General features: G+C 39.9%; 1 protein-coding gene across 1 annotated transcript in view; it reads right to left on the bottom strand.

The window, feature by feature from the left end:
- Positions 1-20,278, bottom strand: part of LOC122792927 (spectrin beta chain, non-erythrocytic 1-like) — a 1,986,067-nt gene that overhangs the window by 1,384,438 nt on the left and 581,351 nt on the right. The window lies entirely within an intron of this gene.

Here is a 20,278-nt window from a genome sequence, read left to right on the forward strand (position 1 = left end):
GGTTACCTACTCTTTTGGGTCCAGGTAGGGTAATGCTGATGACAGCAATAAAACAAAACAGCTTTCAGGAAAGAAAAATAAAGGTATATTTTCAATCACTTTTGATAAAACATCAAGAGCACTGTCCGAAACTACTCGTGTCAGAGTGGAGTAACATCATGGATTCACAAGTAAATGCTTCAGAATTTGCTTGGAGTACAATGATCATGTCAGATGATGTCAGTGGTCAAAGAAATTATTGAGGTTATCTGCAGATCAGAAAGCAGCTGAGGTGAGATATGGGGAGACTGAAAAAAAAATGAAGGTAAGTCAAGATGATCAAAGTACTATAATTACGATCAATACAAGACTTTCTTATTCTCAACCACCTGGACAGGCGATATAGTTGTAGCTAAACAGTGGTTTGTATGGGCAAGTAAAGTGTTCCCTTAATCATCAGTGTAAAGCATCGTTCTCCGTTAGTCATCCGTATAAAGCATCGTTCTCCCTTAGTCATCAATATAAAGCATTGTTCTTCCTTTCTTTCTTTTGGAGACTGGCACCAGCCTGGCCTGAACATTAATGCTTTGCAGTAATCTGCACAGACTTGCTGCCTGTTGTGTAAGTCAGCACTTTGCTATGTCCTCCAAACTCAGTTTGACTAATAATCTCCCTCCCTCTTTCCTCCTCACACCTTCTTCTTCCTTCATTCCACAAGATCCTATCTATAGTACTACAGGCCAGCATGGTGAGACAGCAATCTACCGTCTCTTCCTTTGGTGACTTTCTAGCACTTGGTATCCTAAGCTACTGTAATAACTGCCACATGCTCACTGAACGTGAACTCTTGCTCACCCAAACTGATTCCATCTGTGAGAGGTCATAACATGTATGATTTGGAGACAGCTCTCTCTCAAAATCCCCCACTAGCATCGAGCATCATACTGTTTCACCCCACTCATACAAATTCGACATCCTCATGCTATTAGTGTAAAACAGTCATATGATGATGGCGGTAAGAAATCATTACCTAAGCCTCCTAGAACGTAAGAGCAACATCAGTAACCCCCCACCAAAATACTACTAAGGCATGTACCTCTCCATCACCATGCTGCAAACAACAATAACCTTTAAGCCTAACAAGAATAAATCAACTTCTGGAAATATCCTAGCAACTGGTGACTCCAATGCCAGGCACACTGATTCTATACTGACCAGGCTGAAGAAGTTACAGTTCACCATTTCTCTGAAGCTAGGATTGGATTGTTTATATTTCAACAACCCTTAAAACCCGTTCTTCCTCTAAGTATAACTGACATGATTATAGACCATGCAATAGTGATTGATCATGCTCAAAAACTCATAAAAGACATGCCAAAGGACTTAATGAAACTTGCAATGAATACTTCCATTAAAGATAAGACTCTGGTCTTGAGTAACATTCTCCCTGCATCAATTTCAGTAACTGGCTAAGCAGCTGGTGCCATTCAGGAAATCCTGTATGTCTCTCCCTTGGATCACATGATCAACAATTGTACATGCTTTACCAAGGATGGTCCACACCTCTCATTCAAAGGTTTCCACATATTGTCTAAAGCTATTGCTGATCCCACCTTTTATGAAAAAATCATCTAATTAACACCCTAACCAACAAATTAAACCATAAACTGGAAAACATCAAGGTGGTACTTCTTATATTATAACAAAGTGCCCAATCTGGAGGTACTTCTGCATCTGGAATGAGTCTATATTTGTGTATAGCCTGAGACATGGCTCAAATGCAAAGAGATCACCGTCATTAAGCTTGGGTTCTGAGCCTTTTGCATCTTCAATTCCACTGCAAATGGTGATAGATTTGTCACCCAGAGACTCCCTATGCTGCGGAATAAAATCCCGGTCCATGTGAGGCAGAGCACCTCGCTGGCTCTGTTCAAGAGAAATCTTGACCGGTGGATGGGAGATCGTAGGTTTACCCCAGGAATCATCTCTGTGTCACTGCTGGACAGAGGCACAACAAACTAATGGGCACAGTATTTTTTAACATAAGGGGTGGCGTAAGCCACAAAACTTTGGGCTAGGCTTATAAATGCCTTAGGGCAGATAGCCTAGTATAAACCTATGAACCTATGAACCTTCCAAAGTGATACCTAATGACCCCTCGAGGTGAGCTCAATTAACTCCAGCTCACAATAGGCAAGTAACACCTTCACTTTATAGTTTGTTACAGTCACCTTCCATGACCCCACATGAAAGTGATAAGTTCCTACAATTCATACAAAATATCCCTATTAGAAATTAATCTTTAATCCTGTGTGACTTCAACTACCCCTCCACAGACTACAGTACCTATTCTTATAATGTCAGATATGCACAATGTTTCTTAGACTGGGTAAATAAGAATTATCTGGACACAAGCTGGCATAGTACTTAGTCAGTTAAAGCAGTTCATGTCTATGTTTAGGTGATAATATTTCCTGCATGCATCCTGTCTGTTTGAAAAAATTTAGTTTTTTTGTGCAATAATAATTTTGCTTGCAGAATTAATTTTCAAGTGTAACTTTTTGATTTATTTAATATAAGTAAAGGATTTTATTATTGCATTTTGAATACTTGTGACTGATGATTTGTTTGTTTGTTAGTTTTAGGGTATTATGTTGAAAGAAAATGCAGTTGGCACTGGGCATCAGTCTTTGAACTGTGACTGCTCCAGCTACTCCTACCATTCAAGTATTCAAAGGTTAACTTATTTTTACAGCAAACAATAATTTCTGTTCTTGTTTTGCCAAAGCGTTTGACTGGTAACACTGTACTGTAAACTGGAAGAAGGAAGTATTGGCACTGGAGAGCTTTCATTTACACCCCCTTCTACAAAGTAGTGCGAGTCTGTTTGTGCAAAATAATTTTGGACAAGTTTCATCTGCTATTGGTATCTGCACTAACCAATACATTGGGTTCACTCTAAGGTAGGCGAAATCCTGAATTGCCAGCGATTATAACTCTGATCTGTTGCTGTATAGTGCACATCTTCTTTGGGTATGGAAGGTGTTGGTCATTAGCCAATGCAGCAGTGCGCATTTTCCATAAATCCATAAGGTCACCCCTCTTGTATTAACTAACTTACAGCGGTGCGGAACAAGTCTGTAAAAGCTGTTTTCCATCTCAGCAGATATGCAGCATGCATCTGCATTTCAGGTATTTATAAATGCATTTGATGCCCAATGATAGGTATGCATTTTTGCAATTTATTCAATCTTCAGTTAATTTTTTAAAAGCATAATCAGAAAAAGTATACAGTCTGCATTAAAACATAATCAGTCTGCATTTTATATGCATATGTAAAAGTAAATAAGCAAACAGTTTTAGCTTCTAAACTTTATTTAATGATGAGTAAGGATGTACACTGGCTGGGTGATTTTTGGTTTGTTTGTTACTAAATGTAGAAAAACAATCCAGAGAGTCCTAGAATAAGATTTAAAAAATACAGGTGATGTGCTTAACCAGTTTATAATTCAATATTATACAAACAAGACAGGAACAATTCAAGTGCAAGCTGATTACATATTTAAAGAATAGAACATTAAACAGGAAAGTGATATAATGTGAAATACATTTTCAGATATCAAGCTCTGAAGGTCATTTTTGAATAAAAACAAATTCAGAGGTAGGTGATGGAACTTTCAAAATGAAAGTATATCAAGTATAATGACAATGTTTTTTTCTTGCAGTTGTGGTGAAATTATCAAATGATAAAAGCATGTTATGCATGATAAAGGATGCGGACAGAATTAAACAAGGTAATAAAATATGAGCATAGATGGTTGTGTAAAAGCAAAAGTAAACATGTCATAGAAAATACAAAGAGGATATATAAATATCATAGCAGTCTGGAAGGAAATTAAGAAATGCATGAACCAGTTCAAAGTGTGTAGGTAATAAAAGAGCAAAGGATCCATGAGTGACACAAAAGACTGAGGTATGCTGCAAAGGAACAATAAGGGGTGGTATGGTATATATCGAGGAAAGAAAAACTCAGTATTTAGAAAAGAAAATGTGTTTGAAGATGTGGAAAATAAAAAATTACTGAAAAAATAAGAATGAAGTTATATGCACAGAAATAGAGAAATTGAAATGTGGCAATGTAGGTAAATGTAGACAAGACACCAGGAATAGGTGGCACAGGTTATAAATATTACTGCAGTCTATGACTGGCTACTAACTGAAAGATGTAGTGGAAGTAATTACAAATAACTGGAATGGTGTGATTAAAAGTGATGGAAAAGAAAAGAAGAAAAATAAAGTTGGAAATGAGACTATTTATGCTGCTTAAATGTAACAATATGTTATTGGCCAATACAATGCAGAAATGGCTTGACAAAGTAAATAAGTAATACAAAATGAATTATGTGATTAAGTGGGTAGTGTCAGAAAAATAATTATCAGATTTTTCTCATATCTTTCATAAGAGATGCAGCAGTCTATGCAGGTGTTAAGAATGCAGGTATCATATGTTGAGGTACCAGAAAAACATCTGACAATATCAGACATGAACTTATAGCAAATGCTACAGGAGGTAGAACTCTATCTGGTGCAAGCAAGTTAATGGAACATCCGTCTGCAGACCAAAAATATATTTTATAGTTATTTGTTATATGAAAACTCCAGCTATCTGCAGTCTAACTCAACCTTTTGCTTTCTTTTCTTCCTGTAAAATATTCCCTGTATGGTTTAGTTACTAGGATTGAGTGTCTGCGTTTTATAAAATATTATTATTATTATTATTATTATTTGTCTTAGACTCAAAAGGAAGGAAAGTACACCCAACTTGTTATACCTTAAACTCTACATGTGTTGGCAGAAAATATGTTTCTGCCTGGTGGTGCTGCGGTAGCGTAGTCGCCTCATAGCAAGACGTTGCCCCGTTCGATTCTCAGCTAGAGCATCTTCTGTGTGGAGGGATACGTAAATGGGGCGTGCCTTCGTTGAAGGTTGTGTGTCAGGGCTGGTAACCCAGTACGTAAAAATCCACTACCAATCATTAGCGGACCGGAGTTCCACTGTGGCGACCCCTAACCGGGAAAAGCCGAAAGACACAAACATGTTTCTGCCTGTATGTCATAACACAGGAACACAGAATTTGGTGAATTTTCCTATCGGATTGTGTCTATAATTTTACACAGGCAGTCCTTAGTCTTACTGATGACAGCAGCTGCTACAAATGGAAAAAACACATAGTGTTGTGAAAGTTTTCTCCACTGCCTCTGCCGCAAATCAGGAGACAAACAGTAAAGCTACACAAAGCTGATGACATTTTTGGGCAGTAATCCATTCAAAGGCATTCTATCAATTTATCATGGTTGAAGATTATGTTTTTTTTTCACCCCACCACAAATTTCTGCTGTTTAATATGTTCATACGGTCTTCAAACCCTCTACATAGGGGAAACAATGTGAAGAATACAGCTGATGATCCTAGAACACAGAATGGACACTAATTTGAGAATAATTATGGTTGGTTGCTTTAATTTTAAATAGTAACCCAGGGAAGGGTAGAGGTAACTAAAATGAAAAAAATGTTACAAAGAATCGAAGCATGGTAATAATATACATTTTTTTCTCTACAGGACTTAATAACGAAACTGTATGCAAATGTTTTCTCAGAAACTAATTGTTGCTGATTGGCCACTCCAGTGAAATAATACATTATGGAGTATGTGTCTTTAAGGACAGTTTCCGATTAATTTTTTCTGATTACTTATAAAACTATTGACATACAATTATTGTGTATAGCCAGTTAATGATATACATTTATAAAAACTAGTTTTAAACAACTTTTGCAAAGCTTCTTCAAAGCATACTTTCCTGGAATAGTGAAGTACAAAGAGTCTGTCACAATAAAGCATAAGAACAAAATTATAAGTGGTTCATCTTCCCTGTGAGTGATTAAAGGAAAAAAAAAATCCATTAGATATGCCCGACATGACCTTTCAGTTATCAAGCCATGCTACCTTGAGTCTTGTGGATATTTTGAAGGTCTTCACTTCAGCAGTGATTTGTATAGTTACACTAAAATTAAGGTTAAACTGACAGAATGACAACTCCATTCTCTTTCTTGCTCCCAAATCTTGTGATGAAAAACTAGACTTACTGCCTCCCAAACAGCAGGAAACTTTATCCTTCTCTCTTGATTTGCTGAGGAATTATAATTTATCCAAAAATTTGATCTTTCTGTCAGGGTCTTTTCCTCTGTAAAATTCCTGGGATCAAACTTTATTCTGGGCTACTAACTGATTTGGTAAACATCCTGTTCCTTCATGAACATTGAGCAAATATACTTATCCGGTACATGACCCCACTGTTTTACTTCACTATGTTTCATTTTATATTTCTTTGTTTTCTTGTTTCTATAAATTTTTTCTAGCCTTTCTTGATGGATCATGTCTTTTCCTAGGCTTGATCCTGTTTTTAACTGTACTGTGTATATTTTCTTGTTTTAAGTGACACACTTGTCTTCCTCCTCCTGTGTTTCCTTACACTTCCAAAAACTGTGACTGTCATTCATCTTCAGACAGAACCTTTTCCTTGCTTAGATTTGCATATTTAGGTTTTAGATGAAGATTTGATGACTTTCACTGTTCACATTTTTGTGTCTATTGCATCTTTTCTTAGGCAGTGCCCCATTTTGTACAAATTTACCCCTAAAATCCACAAGCCCTCACTTCTAAATGGCTTGAAACCACCACTAACGTGAAGGTGAACTACATTAATTTCTAAAATGCTATGGGTTAATCTCAGTCTCCTCCCTTCCCCGTTTGAAAGCCCCAGATCTAAGACTGCTCATTCCCAAGTATATGATGTAATGCCAGCTGCCAGAGCCATGTCATTACAGGGATGTAACAGCGATCCTGTTCTTAAATGTGGTTACAGTCAAGCTCTTCAAATTTACATCAAGTATATTAATGTCTTCCATAAACAATAGATACCCTTCCTCTGCCATTCTAAAATGTCATTTCTCAAGGTTCTCTGTATGACATTCTTCTCTTTCTCTTCACCATGATGAAGGACTGTATACAGGCCTAGTGCGCATCATCCCAGTGTGACCTACTGTGTAGGCTCTTCTCCAAGCCTACTTTATATCCTGTTGCTTTGTTCCATTCACTTACACACAAAGTTACATCTCCTCCTCAGTTATGCAGCTTTTTATTCAATAAACTCTCTTCTATTTATGAAACTTTTGTTACTCCTATAATATTAACATAATGTTATTCAACTAATCACACCATTTCAGCGAACACTCTGCTTAGCCTCTTTACTCATTTATATACAATGTTTGGCTTTTTCCCCTAATAAACACATATCTTCTCCCATACTTGTTCTCACTACTGGAATCTGCTTCACTAACTTACCCAATGTTTTGAGGGAAAGACCCCAGGAATCTGTATGCTTAACTGAGTTACCACCCCCAACCTAGAATACATCTTCCATTTTTAGCAGATGTATAACACTAATATTTGCCTACATCTCTTCAAATGGATCTCCAATCCTCAGGGTAGCAAAAGTCCTATGTTCTGCAATATTTCTTGAACTCCATTAAGTGAAGTAACGTGTTCTTACATATGCCATGGAAAGAAAACAATTCTGGGATTTTATCTGTATTTGAAACAGCCATAATTCTTTTCACTGTCTTCCTCACAGGCTGTGGTTGAAAAATGATACCTTTGTTCAGTACTTAGCCAGTTAACAAAATAAGTGACATAGTGAGCACTACTTACCTAAAGCTTTAGTGCAGTTTTTCTAACTCCTCCTATGTTGCTCTGATCACCTACATAGAGAGTTATCTACCCCAAAAAGCCAATGACATCCAGCTTTCTACACTTTGATCCTAAGACCTTCTTCCGTGTGCCTCCTCTCCATAACACCTGGTTGTGTACATGCATATGGTCTACCAGTGAATGGTTGAGCAGGTATGGCCAAAAGGAATGCGGCAACATCTCAAAAATGCGATTGTAAATGCTGCAAATCATAAAATCCCATCCCCTTTTTGACCAATGTTAGCACTTGTTTTAGGGTGTGGAGTGGTTGGAAATGTCGAATTTTGTGTTTTTATGACATTCCAACCATTCGGCATTACAGGATTCACAGAGAAAAGCTGGTAAAATGTAGGGTCGAGCAATGTGCACTCGACCATATGAATGTAAACCCACCTGGTGTACACATTACTTCTGTGTCCCTTCTAATGTGAACTTCTACATTTCTAAATAGTGAATCAAACAAGAGAAGGCTGTGTCTGCTGTTGCCTCCTTCCTAAAGCTCTCCTCTGTGAAGACTCAGTTCTTCTGTTCAGTCTCCACAAGTATGGCACCCCAAGGAATACCCGCCGGTGTCAAAACAGCATAAGGATTACGGTAAGATACATTTGCAGTAATGCACCACTATCTCAGTGCTCTCACTGTCCCAAGATTCCAAATGTTCATCATTTTAGTAGACTCTGCGTTACAGTGGTAGTGACCCTGCAGATCCTTAGCTAAAACAAAATATGTGAGTGGCCGCCACGCGCATTAGAAGTGAAACTTCTGCAATGAAGTGCGATAACCCCGTCCACATATGTCTTGAGTCACTGCCTTCAAAAGTGCTAAATCTGGAATTTAAGAATGATAAAGAGTGTTTCTTATTGGTTCTTTCAGGTGTTTTTTTGTCACACGTCAGGCTGACCTAATATGCGGAAGACTGCCACATCCATGCAGCTGTCTAGCTCTCTGTCTGAATATCTGTCTGTCTACGTATCTATCTATCTAAAACACACAAGACGGAATGGAATGTGTCTGTTAAATGGCACAAGAAGAACAATCTTGTTTATCAAGAAATGCAAGTTACATACTTTTTAGCTTTGAAGCTGGAACATCATGACAGAAATTTCATCTTTTTTTTCTCTATTACTTAATTGGCATGGGTGCTTACCATTTCTTCCCTCTCTCTCTTTTATTTGCTCTTTCATATATAATACTATCTAATATCTTTAGTTTTTCTGGATCAATCTCTGCAGGTCCACCCATAATGCAATTTTATTTCCACAATTTACCTTTTCCATTCATCTTGCATACTTCACTTTTTTTCTATTTCTGGACTGGCCTGCTCTCACGTTATTAAGCTACCACTTCTATACATTTTCCAAAATAGTCTATACATTTGAATTTGTGTGTGTGGCTGCCAGGGATTGCTCACTCGCTCTCACTCTTCACTGTGTGAGTCTGAGTGTGTGTGTGTGTGTGTGTGGGGTAGCTTGCTCTCTCGCACTATTTGCTGTCAGTGTGTGCGTGATCTCTCACTCACTTGCTCTCACTGTTCACTGTGTGTGCGTGTGTGTGTGTGTGTGTGTGTGTGTGTGTGTGTGTGTGTGTGTGTGTGTGTGTCTGTGTGTGTGTGTGTGTGTATGTATGTGATCTCTTGCTCTCACTGTTCACTGTGTGTGTGTGTGTGTGTGTGTGTGTGTGTGTGTGTGTGTGTGTATGTATGTGATCTCTCGCTCTCACTGTTCACTGTGTGTGTGTGTGTGTGTGTGTGTGTGTGTGTGTGTGTGTGTGTGTGTGGATCTGTCGCTCACTCTCATTGTGTGTGTGTGTGTGTGTGTGTGTGTGTGTGAATCTCTCGTTCACTCTCTCTGTTCACTGTGTGCGTGTGTGTGTGTGTGTGTGGGGGGGATCTCTTGCTCACTCACTCTAACTGTTCATTGTGTGTGTGTGTGTGTCTGTGTGTGTGTGTGTGTGTGTGTGTGTGTGTGTGTGTGTGTGTGTGTGTGTGTGTGTGTGTGTGTGTGTGTGTGTGTGTGTCTTTGAAATGAAGTAGGGTAGAGTCTGACTAACGTACTACACTTTCACTTTTCCTTTACACTCCAAGCTCTCACACCATCCCATAAGAAGTTTCACTTCGAATAAAGTCAGTCTCCTAAATTCTAGCCAGTCTTTCCACAAAATACACTATACCTTCTCACTCATTCCAGACAGTGCTTGCAGATAGGGTGTCAGTATACTTTCCAGAATGCTTCCCGGAAGATTACTACACCCGTTTACTTCTCTCTAGTCATTTACATGGTAATAGACAGCCCAGATAACAAAAGGTAACACTGAAATTTTCATTGCTTCAGTAAAGCATCCACCTGTTTTTTTTTTTTTTTTTTTTTAACGGGAACATCCTATAAACAACATTTGTACCTACAAACAAACACCTAACTTTTGGTAGGAGTGTGGAAAGGGAGCATGGGAGCAGGCATTATATCTGACACCCTGACACCTTTGTTTTGCAAGGTATAGACATAAGTAGTGCAATAAAGTACCCTTAATAAAAGTAACTGAATACCGGATCTGCCATTGCAGGGAGAATTTGAAGATACACATGAAGGAGTACACACATATACACAATATAACAGCATAGGAAAATGTAAAGCACAATCTTTTCTACTGCAGTATAACCAAAGCAACAGCAACTGGTCTTACCTATAGTGCAGGTACATTTGGTTAATAATGATTTGAAAAACAGGATTTTGCATTTAGCCTCTACTGCTTTTATTTTTCCAAAATGTCTTATTACACATATTATTATGCTGTCAAGACACTCAGAATGGAAACTAATGTTGTACTAATAACCACACATTTTTCTTTTTGGGGGGGGGGGGGGGGCGTCACCTTTCTGCTGCTGTTTTTAAGCCTGTGGAATATCTGCCATTAGCCCTGATGTTCCTAGGCAATAATTTTCCATGGTACATTTTGATGCATTAACGGAACAACTGTCGCACCTGTTGTTTCCTTTTAAACACCTTGTTCATCCACATTGCTAACAATAAACAAGCGTTAGCCAGTCAAGACTGCTGAGGGAGCATTACAGCCTACGCACAATGAAAACAGCAAAAGTCAGAGGCATGCATTAACAGTATAATGTCTGTAACATTTTCACACAAAAACGAAATGCTGATTTGTTGATGAGTGCCACACAACAAAGCACTAACAAGAAAACATGGTGAAACGGTAGTTAGGATTCTTCCTCACAGCATTTTGGCCCAGTTATGAGCATGGGCTTTTTCCAGGTACCCCTCTGGTTTCATACTAGTTGACTGGCTCCAGTGAACTGTCCACATGTATTGTATTTCCCTTACCTGTAGTCCAAGCTATGACTGAAAAGGGACAGAGACTGACCAGTCCAATTAACAGTTAAGGAAATGAATAAATGAAATAAAAAAAAAAATGAATAAAAAATAAAAAAAAAAAAACTGTCCTTAGTAAATTCAATTTACTAATTTAAGTTATAAATAAAAACTCTGACACAAGCACCTATTTAAGCAGGGATGAAGAATGACAAGCTATTGCATTTGTGCCTCGGATGAAACTGTGAATCAAAGATACTGAACATTAATGCTAAAAGACTTGCATTTTCAAATTTCAGTGCACAGTCGCAAGTTTGTTTATTCCTGAAGACAGGCACTTGACGTACTTTAATAAAATGAAAAAGTGTACTATCGTAATGATAAATCTGGAAGCGCATATCCATCCTTGTCATCCAACATAACTGGAATTGCAGTTCTTCTGGCAGCCTGGCATCAAAAAATTCTCCCAGGCTATTAGTGCCTCTGGGTCTATATCATATGTTCGAAGCTTTATAACTTCGAACATTAAATAATCAAATTTAAATGTTCGAAGTTATAAAATTTCGAACATATGTCAAAAAAAAAAAACCCCAAAACTAACTGTTATAGGCAAATCTTCCCTTACCGCATTATGGTGTGGTCTCGGAGTTGGTATATTTAAAGAGTGGGAGGTGTGGGGGTTGCAGAGGGGGCTTGCCCCCCTCCTTAGAACAGTCAGGTAAATTATCTTTCTTTTTTTTTTTTTATCGTATGTTCAATGTTTGAAACTTCGAACATTTAAATTCGATTATTTAACGTTCAAAGTTTTCAAACTTCAAACATATGATATAGACCCAGTGCCTTTCTTTAAACCTCAATGTTCTGCTTAGTAGCTTCCTCTCCTGATCTTAGGAGTACTCCTCAAATGTGAAACACTACAGAAAACTCAATACCCAATAATGTTTTAGACTATTTCTGCCATGATGCTGGGTGAGTATGTTGTTGAAGAGGAACCCTGATTATCCATATCTATTGTCATGGGACATGCATAACTTTGGTATCTGGTATGAGCAGGTCCATTCTTGCCAACCTGCAGGACATATTTCCAAGCCTACCCTCCTGGGTTGCCATCACTGGAAATATTTCTGATTACTGTGTTTCCAAAGGAAGGACTAAACCTGAATATTTTATTTATCCTATAGTGTCTTGCAATAAGATTTTCAGTGAATCTCACATAGCAGCACTACAAACTTCACCTAAGGCTTCATTTCTGAGAAATGCCTTATAGGCAGCCACTGTTACAGGACAGTCATGTTATACTTTTCATAGCACAATTCAATACAGTTAGCAAGCCAATTACACAGACTGAGGCCCAGTTTTTTATTGGAACACGAGACAAAATGTTGTGAATCTTTCTTGACTGATTTGGTTTAGCTGACATAAAACCAGAGCTGCAGAACAAGACCACTGGTGCAGCATCATACTGCTGTCAGGGAGCATGCCCTAAGCCTCCACATGCAGCGTCACTGGTGCAGCATCATACTCCTGTCAGGAAACATGCTCTAAGCCTCCACCTGCAGCATCACTGGTGCAGCATCATACTCCTGTCAGGAAACATGCTCTAAGCCTCCACCTGCAGCATCACTGGTGCAGCATCATACTCCTGTCAGGAAACATGCTCTAAGCCTCCACATGCAGCGTCACTGGTGCAGCATCATACTCCTGTCAGGAAACATGCTCTAAGCCTCTACCTGCAGCATCATACTGCTGTCAGGGAGCATGCCCTAAGCCTCCACCTGCAGCATCACTGGTGCAGCATCATACTCCTGTCAGGGAGCATGCCCTAAGCCTCCACCTGCAGCATCACTGGTGCAGCATCATACTCCTGTCAGGGAGCATGCCCTAAGCCTCCACCTGCAGCATCACTGGTGCAGCATCATACTGCTGTCAGGGAGCATACCTTAAGCCTCTATCTGCAGCATCACACTGCTGTCAGGGAGCATGCCCTAAGCCTCCACATGCAGCGTCACTGGTGCAGCATCATACTCCTGTCAGGGAGCATGCCCTACGCCTCCACCTGCAGCATCACTGGTGCAGCATCATACTCCTGTCAGGGAGCATGCTCTAAGCCTCTACCTGCTGCATCATACTGCTGTCAGGGAGCATGCTCTAAGTCTCCAACTGCACCATCACTGGTGCACCATCACACTGCTGTCATGGAGCATCCCCTAAGCCTCCACCTGCAGCATCACTGGTGCAGCATCACACTGCTGCCAGGGAGCATGCCCTACGCCTCCACCTGCAGCATCACTGGTGCAGCATCATACTCCTGTCAGGGAGCATGCCCTAAGTCTCCAACTGCATCATCACTGGTGCACCATCACACTGCTGTCATGGAGCATCCCCTAAGCCTCCACCTGCAGTATCACTGGTGCAGCATCATACTGCTGTCAGGGAGCATGCTCTAAGCCTCTACCTGCAGCATCATACTGCTGCCAGGGAGCATGCCCTACGCCTCCACCTGCAGCATCACTGGTGCAGCATCATACTCCTGTCAGGGAGCATGCTCTAAGCCTCTACCTGCAGCATCATACTGCTGTCAGGGAGCATGCCCTAAGTCTCCACCTGCAGCATCACTGGTGCAGCATCATACTCCTGTCAGGGAGCATGCTCTAAGCCTCTACCTGCAGCATCATACTGCTGTCAGGGAGCATGCCCTAAGTCTCCACCTGCAGCATCACTGGTGCTGCATCACACTGATGTCAGGGAGCATGCCCTAAGCCTCCACCTGCAGCGCCACTGGTGCAGCATCATACTGCTGTCAGGGAGCATGCCCTAAGCCTCCACCTCCAGCATCACTGGTGCTGCATCATACTGCTGTCAGGGAGCATGCCCTAAGCCTCCACCTGCAGCGCCACTGGTGCAGCATCATACTGCTGTCAGGGAGCATACCTTAAGCCTCTACCTGCAGCATCACACTGCTGTCAGGGAGCATGCCCTAAGCCACCACCTGCAGCATCATACTGCTGTCAGGGAGCATGCCCTAAGCCTCCACCTGCAGCAGCTTTGTGAGCTATACTATGGCTTTTGTTAAGATGTACATGCATGCTTTCAATCACCAGCAACCTCCTGACTAAGTGGCACACTGCTTGCAGTGAAGAGCTTACCATGCTCTTCCTGATCCTACTGTAATGAGCCATGCTGCATTCCCTACAGGATGGACAAGCAGACATCGGCTGCTCATTCCCCTCCTCACCCACTCAGTAATTCCGCAGCACCTGTGTAGCTAATCAAACATGGATTGTCTGAATTGCAGCCAGGGCTTCATCCCTCTATGCCTTGGGGCCAGGAGTATTTTGGTGGCTACCCTGAGTATAAATGTTGGATTAGTCCTCCATGACACTGTCTTAATGAAAGAAAAGATAAACAGAAGTAATGGCCACTAGAAAGAAATTCTTCCAAGACAGGCACTTCAGATCAGCTTACCCACAGGCTGAAAAGAATGAAGGGTTAACTTCTGTATAATGAAATACAAATCTCATGAAGGGAATGTATCCTTGACAGGAAGGCAGACCTGGAAAGTAGAAAGCTTTACAAACCTTAAAAGAAGCCTAAAACAAATTGTAGCAGCCTTGATAGAAGCTGGATATGACAGCAAGGTGAACCTTTACAAAACACTAACTTGGGCCTGTATCAAAGATGTGTGAAAGGTAATCCAGAGGTACAGACACCAGAACAGTAAGCCATGTTCTACCTAATGGAAGTGGACCAAACAGCATAACACACATTTATTTTTGTAACTGATACTTTACTGGACCACCCTAAACAGGTATGAACAGTGTCTGAACATTAGTGAAACTGCAATAAACATGCAGTCAGATGAAGTGTGTGAAGATCCAGTGATGTTGCTTCCCAAGAGGTAACTCAGGAGGGTTCTTGAGGGACTCAGACATACAGATTGATCCAGATGATGAGATCATAGCAGAGGGAACAACACTTGTCAAGGTAAGGAAAGGGCTATGAGATGACCGTGGACTGATTTTCCTGGTTTTCATAATGAAATCTGGAATAATGAGAGATGCAGGAAAGTATAAAGTTGCCCTGGAAGCCATTGATTTGGTTGACATTATTCCTAGAATGTCCCCCCAGTGAAATGATGAAGGAACAGAAGCAGTGATTTTAGAATACCATGAGGTCACAGTAAGACATACTCCAGTGACACAAGATCTCTACACTGTAGAAAAGGTGTGGAATCACTTGTGTGGCATCAGTAAGCAATGATTTGGCTTGTTCACCAGAGAACTAGCCTCTCAAGAAATAATGACTGGCTGTTTGAAAGCATCCTGTCAACAAAGGCTATTTATACTCTCTCATAATTTCTCAAAAGAGGAGAAAGAGGTACTCCTTCCACATTTTTATGTACAACAGCCATGCAATCAGTGTGGACTGCAACTGCACCTTGAATTAAAGAAGCCTGAGTGCTTGCAGAGTGAGAAAAAAAAACAGACTATAGATGTAGTGACTGACTTCAATTTGTAACCAAAAACCTGGCCTGTCTGCCAGATTTGTCTATGGTCTCAGCCCCCGATGAGGAAGAAGTTTAAAATGGGCTGCCCAGGGTAAGATTCAGAGTATGGAACCATCACTGTAAATGAATCTTGCATGCCTTGGTAATGTTTATTTGATGCAATACTGTATCTTTTAACAAAAAAACTCTATACTTTCAGAGTCCACTGGAGGATTCTCTTGAGGAACTTCGGTGAGGTACCATTAAAGCTGTAGCCACCATAAGGCCCAGTTCAATGAGACAGAGAGCTGATGTGATTGAGTAGCAATAAGAAACCTTGGCACTGTTGGGTGTGGGGGTGAAATCTTGTCTAAAGGAAGATGATATTTGTATTGGTTCTTCTGGCCTCTGTTTCAGAATCCATTCTATAACTTTCTACCACCTCAATGTTTCCAGGGTCTTTGAGTTCCTTATTGCTATTGGTTGCATCAGTATTATTACTGATGTGAACTCTCTTCCACCTTTAAAAATGCGAACTGAGGAATATGAAATTTAATGTCAACAGCTATGGGGATGTTTATGCTTTAACATGCATTGCAAAGGAAGTTTTCCCATAGAATCAGGCCTGCTATGAAACACAAAGTTAAAGACAATGTCAGTAATCCTGAAAGATCTCCAGCTCTTGTGTTAAGGGCTGTGGTAAAAAGGTACCATTTCTGTGATGTGGTATTTCGAGATTCAGAGACACATTAGTTGCAATTAGGAAATATCTTGCTAATTTGTATGCTTCTGAATCGCTGTTAACTACTGCAAGTGTTAACCAGCACTTTCCTTGGGTCGTTAACATTGGTGGCAGATGCATCCTGTAAGTACAGGCACCACTAGCATTCACACACACACACACAGACACACACACACACACACACACATACACACACACACACACACACACACACACACACACACACACACACACACACACACACACACACACACACACACCAGACCTGCCCCTGTGTTGTCAGAAATGCCCCAGATGTTTCCCTTTTTCCTGCCTTTGTAAAAAAACACAAATTATTACAGTCAGTCATTAATACAAGTCATTATAATTCCCCACTTCATATCCTTCAGTAAATGCACGCAATACTGAAAAGGCTGCTATTCTAGCGACCATGGCTCTCAACCTTCTACCTCCAAAATAAGAAACACTGCCTCTCAATGTGGAACAAATTGGCAAAATGTGGAACAGATACTAAGAACTTACTAACAACTTCGATTAGGAATGTCACAGCTTGGTTAAAACATGCCACTTTATACTTATAAAAAGTTATTTTGATGAATTAATATGAGTAAGTACTATTTATCATAGATATTATCAATTTAAAAAATTCTTAACTCTGATAGTGACAGACCCTTTCAATGTGGAACTTTGAAGAACATGAACTTTTTAAGACCCAAAATAAGGAATGTTCCTCATAATGGGGTACACCTGAGAGGTATGCTAGTGACTTTATAAGAGTAATAGTAAAATCTGTCCCTGTCTGCGTCTTTGTCCCATCAATAATGTTGGCTTTGTCTAGATGTACTACAAGGTTGAGAGATATACTTATATGCACCCTGTCCCTCTCCTTCATATCTCATGAATTTTTGTAGGCACTGAATGGTGCCAGAACACCTCATTGTATATCAATAATAATAATAATAATAATAATAATAATAATAATAATAATAATACAAAAAACTTGCTGCAGTAACTGATAAGTTAGAGCTGAAGGCTAATGCTGATGTTTCTTATTATTCATATAAAGTCCCTGGAGTTTAATGGTGGTGTGGAGAACGAATATCCTCAGTTTTAGTTGTGAGGGTGCAGGGTTGGAGTCAAACTTCTCAACCATTCTGATTTTGCAGGGGTGCCTGTAATTTACACTCAAACTTTTGCTCCATTCCTCTTAAAACTGGAAATTATTTTGAAAAGTTCTAAGTTCATAGCACCAACATCCAAAAAGTGTTCCTAATTTGTGACCTTTTCCATAATTATTTTTTTGGTTTGTCTATTAACTCTGGTAGTAAAAATTGAGAGGTTTGGTTGGAACCTTTTCTAGAGCCTTTAAGGCATGTTATTTACACACTCCCTGGTGTTGGTGTCTAGGAGTCACCCCAACCACATCATCTTTCTTTTATTTGTTTTTTTGTAATAAGAGCCGTTAAAATACATGCAAATGTGTTCACCCCAATCTATGTTATGTTTAAGTGCCACTAAGAAACAAGATCTAAGAGTTCTCCCTGGTATCTTGCATTTTCCCCTCCAATTCCCATTATGTTTAAATGCTGGTAAGGCATGAGATGTAAATATTCACCTTGGGGTCACATGTTTCTCCCCAGAGCTCCATTATGTTTATGTACCATTAAGGCAAAACATGTAAGAGTGTTTCCTGCTGTCTAGTGTTTCCCTAGACCCATGTTATGTGTAACTGCTGTTAAAGCACTGTTATGATACAAGGTCCTCCTTGCTGGCTATTGTTACCCCCAACCCATGTCTTTGGATGCATCCCTAGTGGCTAATGTTCCTCCATCCCACGTCTTTAGACTTATCTCTGGTGGGTGACAATCCCCCCATAACTAAATGGCTCAGATTTGCTCTTTAGCTTATGAGTGCGTGAAAGTATGATAACCACCCTACCCCCCCACACACATTTCCACATTAATTCCATGCACACACACCTTAACCACCCCCTGAACACACACCTTAACCACCCCCTGACTAACCCTCCTACTGTGACTTCCCAGGTAGGCACACCTGTACACCTACACTCACACAAGCAGCCCCTTGCATACATACACATTGTCTCACAATCCGTAACACTACCTGATCGGTAAACTCACCAGCCCTTACCTCTACAGTTATGGATGAACATGCATTCCCACAGTTGGCCAGAAGCAGCCACACTAATTTGCCCAACCAAGTGTGTCCATCTATTGCACAGCTGTGTAAATGCCTTACCACAGGCAGTTTTGTGGGAGACCACAGGGCTAACTAGCACATGTATCTCAGCAACAAATTAGCAAACACTAATTTAATTCAAATAAAATAATATAAGTGCTTTCCTTAAGTACAGTGACAAAACTTCTTCAGACCTGTAAGCTTGATTTTGTGCAACATTCCGAAAAATGTATTGAGGGTGCATGCTGTCTTTTCTCAATAAACTATTCACATGGCATCCCTTCCTAAACATTCTAGTGCTCAATGCACCATTAGGTTCTTGTATGATAGAGCCATCTAAAAAACTAACCTCAGTGTATGACCAGTTCATGGTGAACTTAAGAAAATGTGTCGAAACATTGATATAATCCACAAATGTCATTAGTTGCTCTATTGACCCCCCTCCCCATAAAAGGAAGAGGTCATCTACAAACCTCTGAAAGAATAATATATCATCCTTGAAGTCACCCACCACCAGGTTGTCTTGTTCCCATTTCGACACTACAGCATTCGCATAACTGTTAGCACATGATGTGCCCATGGCTACCCCGTTGCATTGCTAATAGACCTTATCCCTGAACATGAATACATTATTCTCCAGTACCAGACTTAGTAATAATCATATCAGGTCCACCGTATCACTGTCATACTCTCTGGTTTCAAGCATTAATTGAGCTACATTGTTAATTCCTAAGTCATTTGGAATAACAGTAAAAAGTGACACCACATCAAGGGTAACTAACAGCATTTGTTATTTACAGACTAGTTGTTCTCTTTCACATGTAAATCTATATAAATCTCTAACAAAATGTTCAGTATCCTTCAAGATGTAATCTGACTGTTTAATAAGGTTCCTAAGGAATTTCTCCACAAAAATGGATATGGACTCAGTGCACCAGTTACTTCCGGCTACAATGGGCATCATAGGTGGATTCTCCCTGTTTTTGTGTACCTTGGGTAATCATTGAATCACTGGGGTGGTGGGGTTAAAAATAAGAAAATATCTTATTAATTTTCATCAATGAGACCCATCCTGGCTATTTCCCTTAGCTTTTTGTGTACATATTCAACCATTCTGTTAACTTGTGATGAAGTAATAACTTTATAAAATATGTCATCATCTAATAAAGCAAGCATTCTCCTGTCATAGTCTTCCCTGTCCAAAATTATAATCTGTCCTCCCTTATCTACAAGGCGTATCATGATGTGTGGATTCTTTTGTAAACTATTTAATGCTGCAAATTCATCCTTAGATAAATTATGCCATCTATTATTACAAGAGTATGATTTTTGTTCATGAAACACTCTATAAACATCTAAGCATAACTGTTCAAATGCAAAAACCAAAGGATTTAACTTAGATAAAAAAGAGCTAGATTTTCTAAACACAAATTCCCCATTTTCACCATTGTTCGCATACATGATTTTCAACATTAAATTGCGTGTAAATAACTTAATATCAAATACAACTTCAGTAATATCAGAGTCAGCAGTCGGAATAAAAGAAAGTCCTTTTTCCAGTACATTACATTCATATCTGGATAGAGCATAGGTGGATAAATTAACTATTAGTTTTTGCTGTTCATGAAAGCTTTCTTTATCGTGTACGGACTCACCATTCCTTCTGGGTGCTTCCCTTTGTTTCTGGTCATGCTTCTCCCTCTCTGTTGTCCCTGATTCAAGCCACCTCTCCCTTGACTTAT

This window comes from Protopterus annectens, chromosome 2.part0, assembly GCF_019279795.1.
Source record: "Protopterus annectens isolate FY-2018-M chromosome 2.part0, PAN1.0, whole genome shotgun sequence".
Lineage (NCBI taxonomy): Eukaryota > Metazoa > Chordata > Ceratodontiformes > Protopteridae > Protopterus > Protopterus annectens.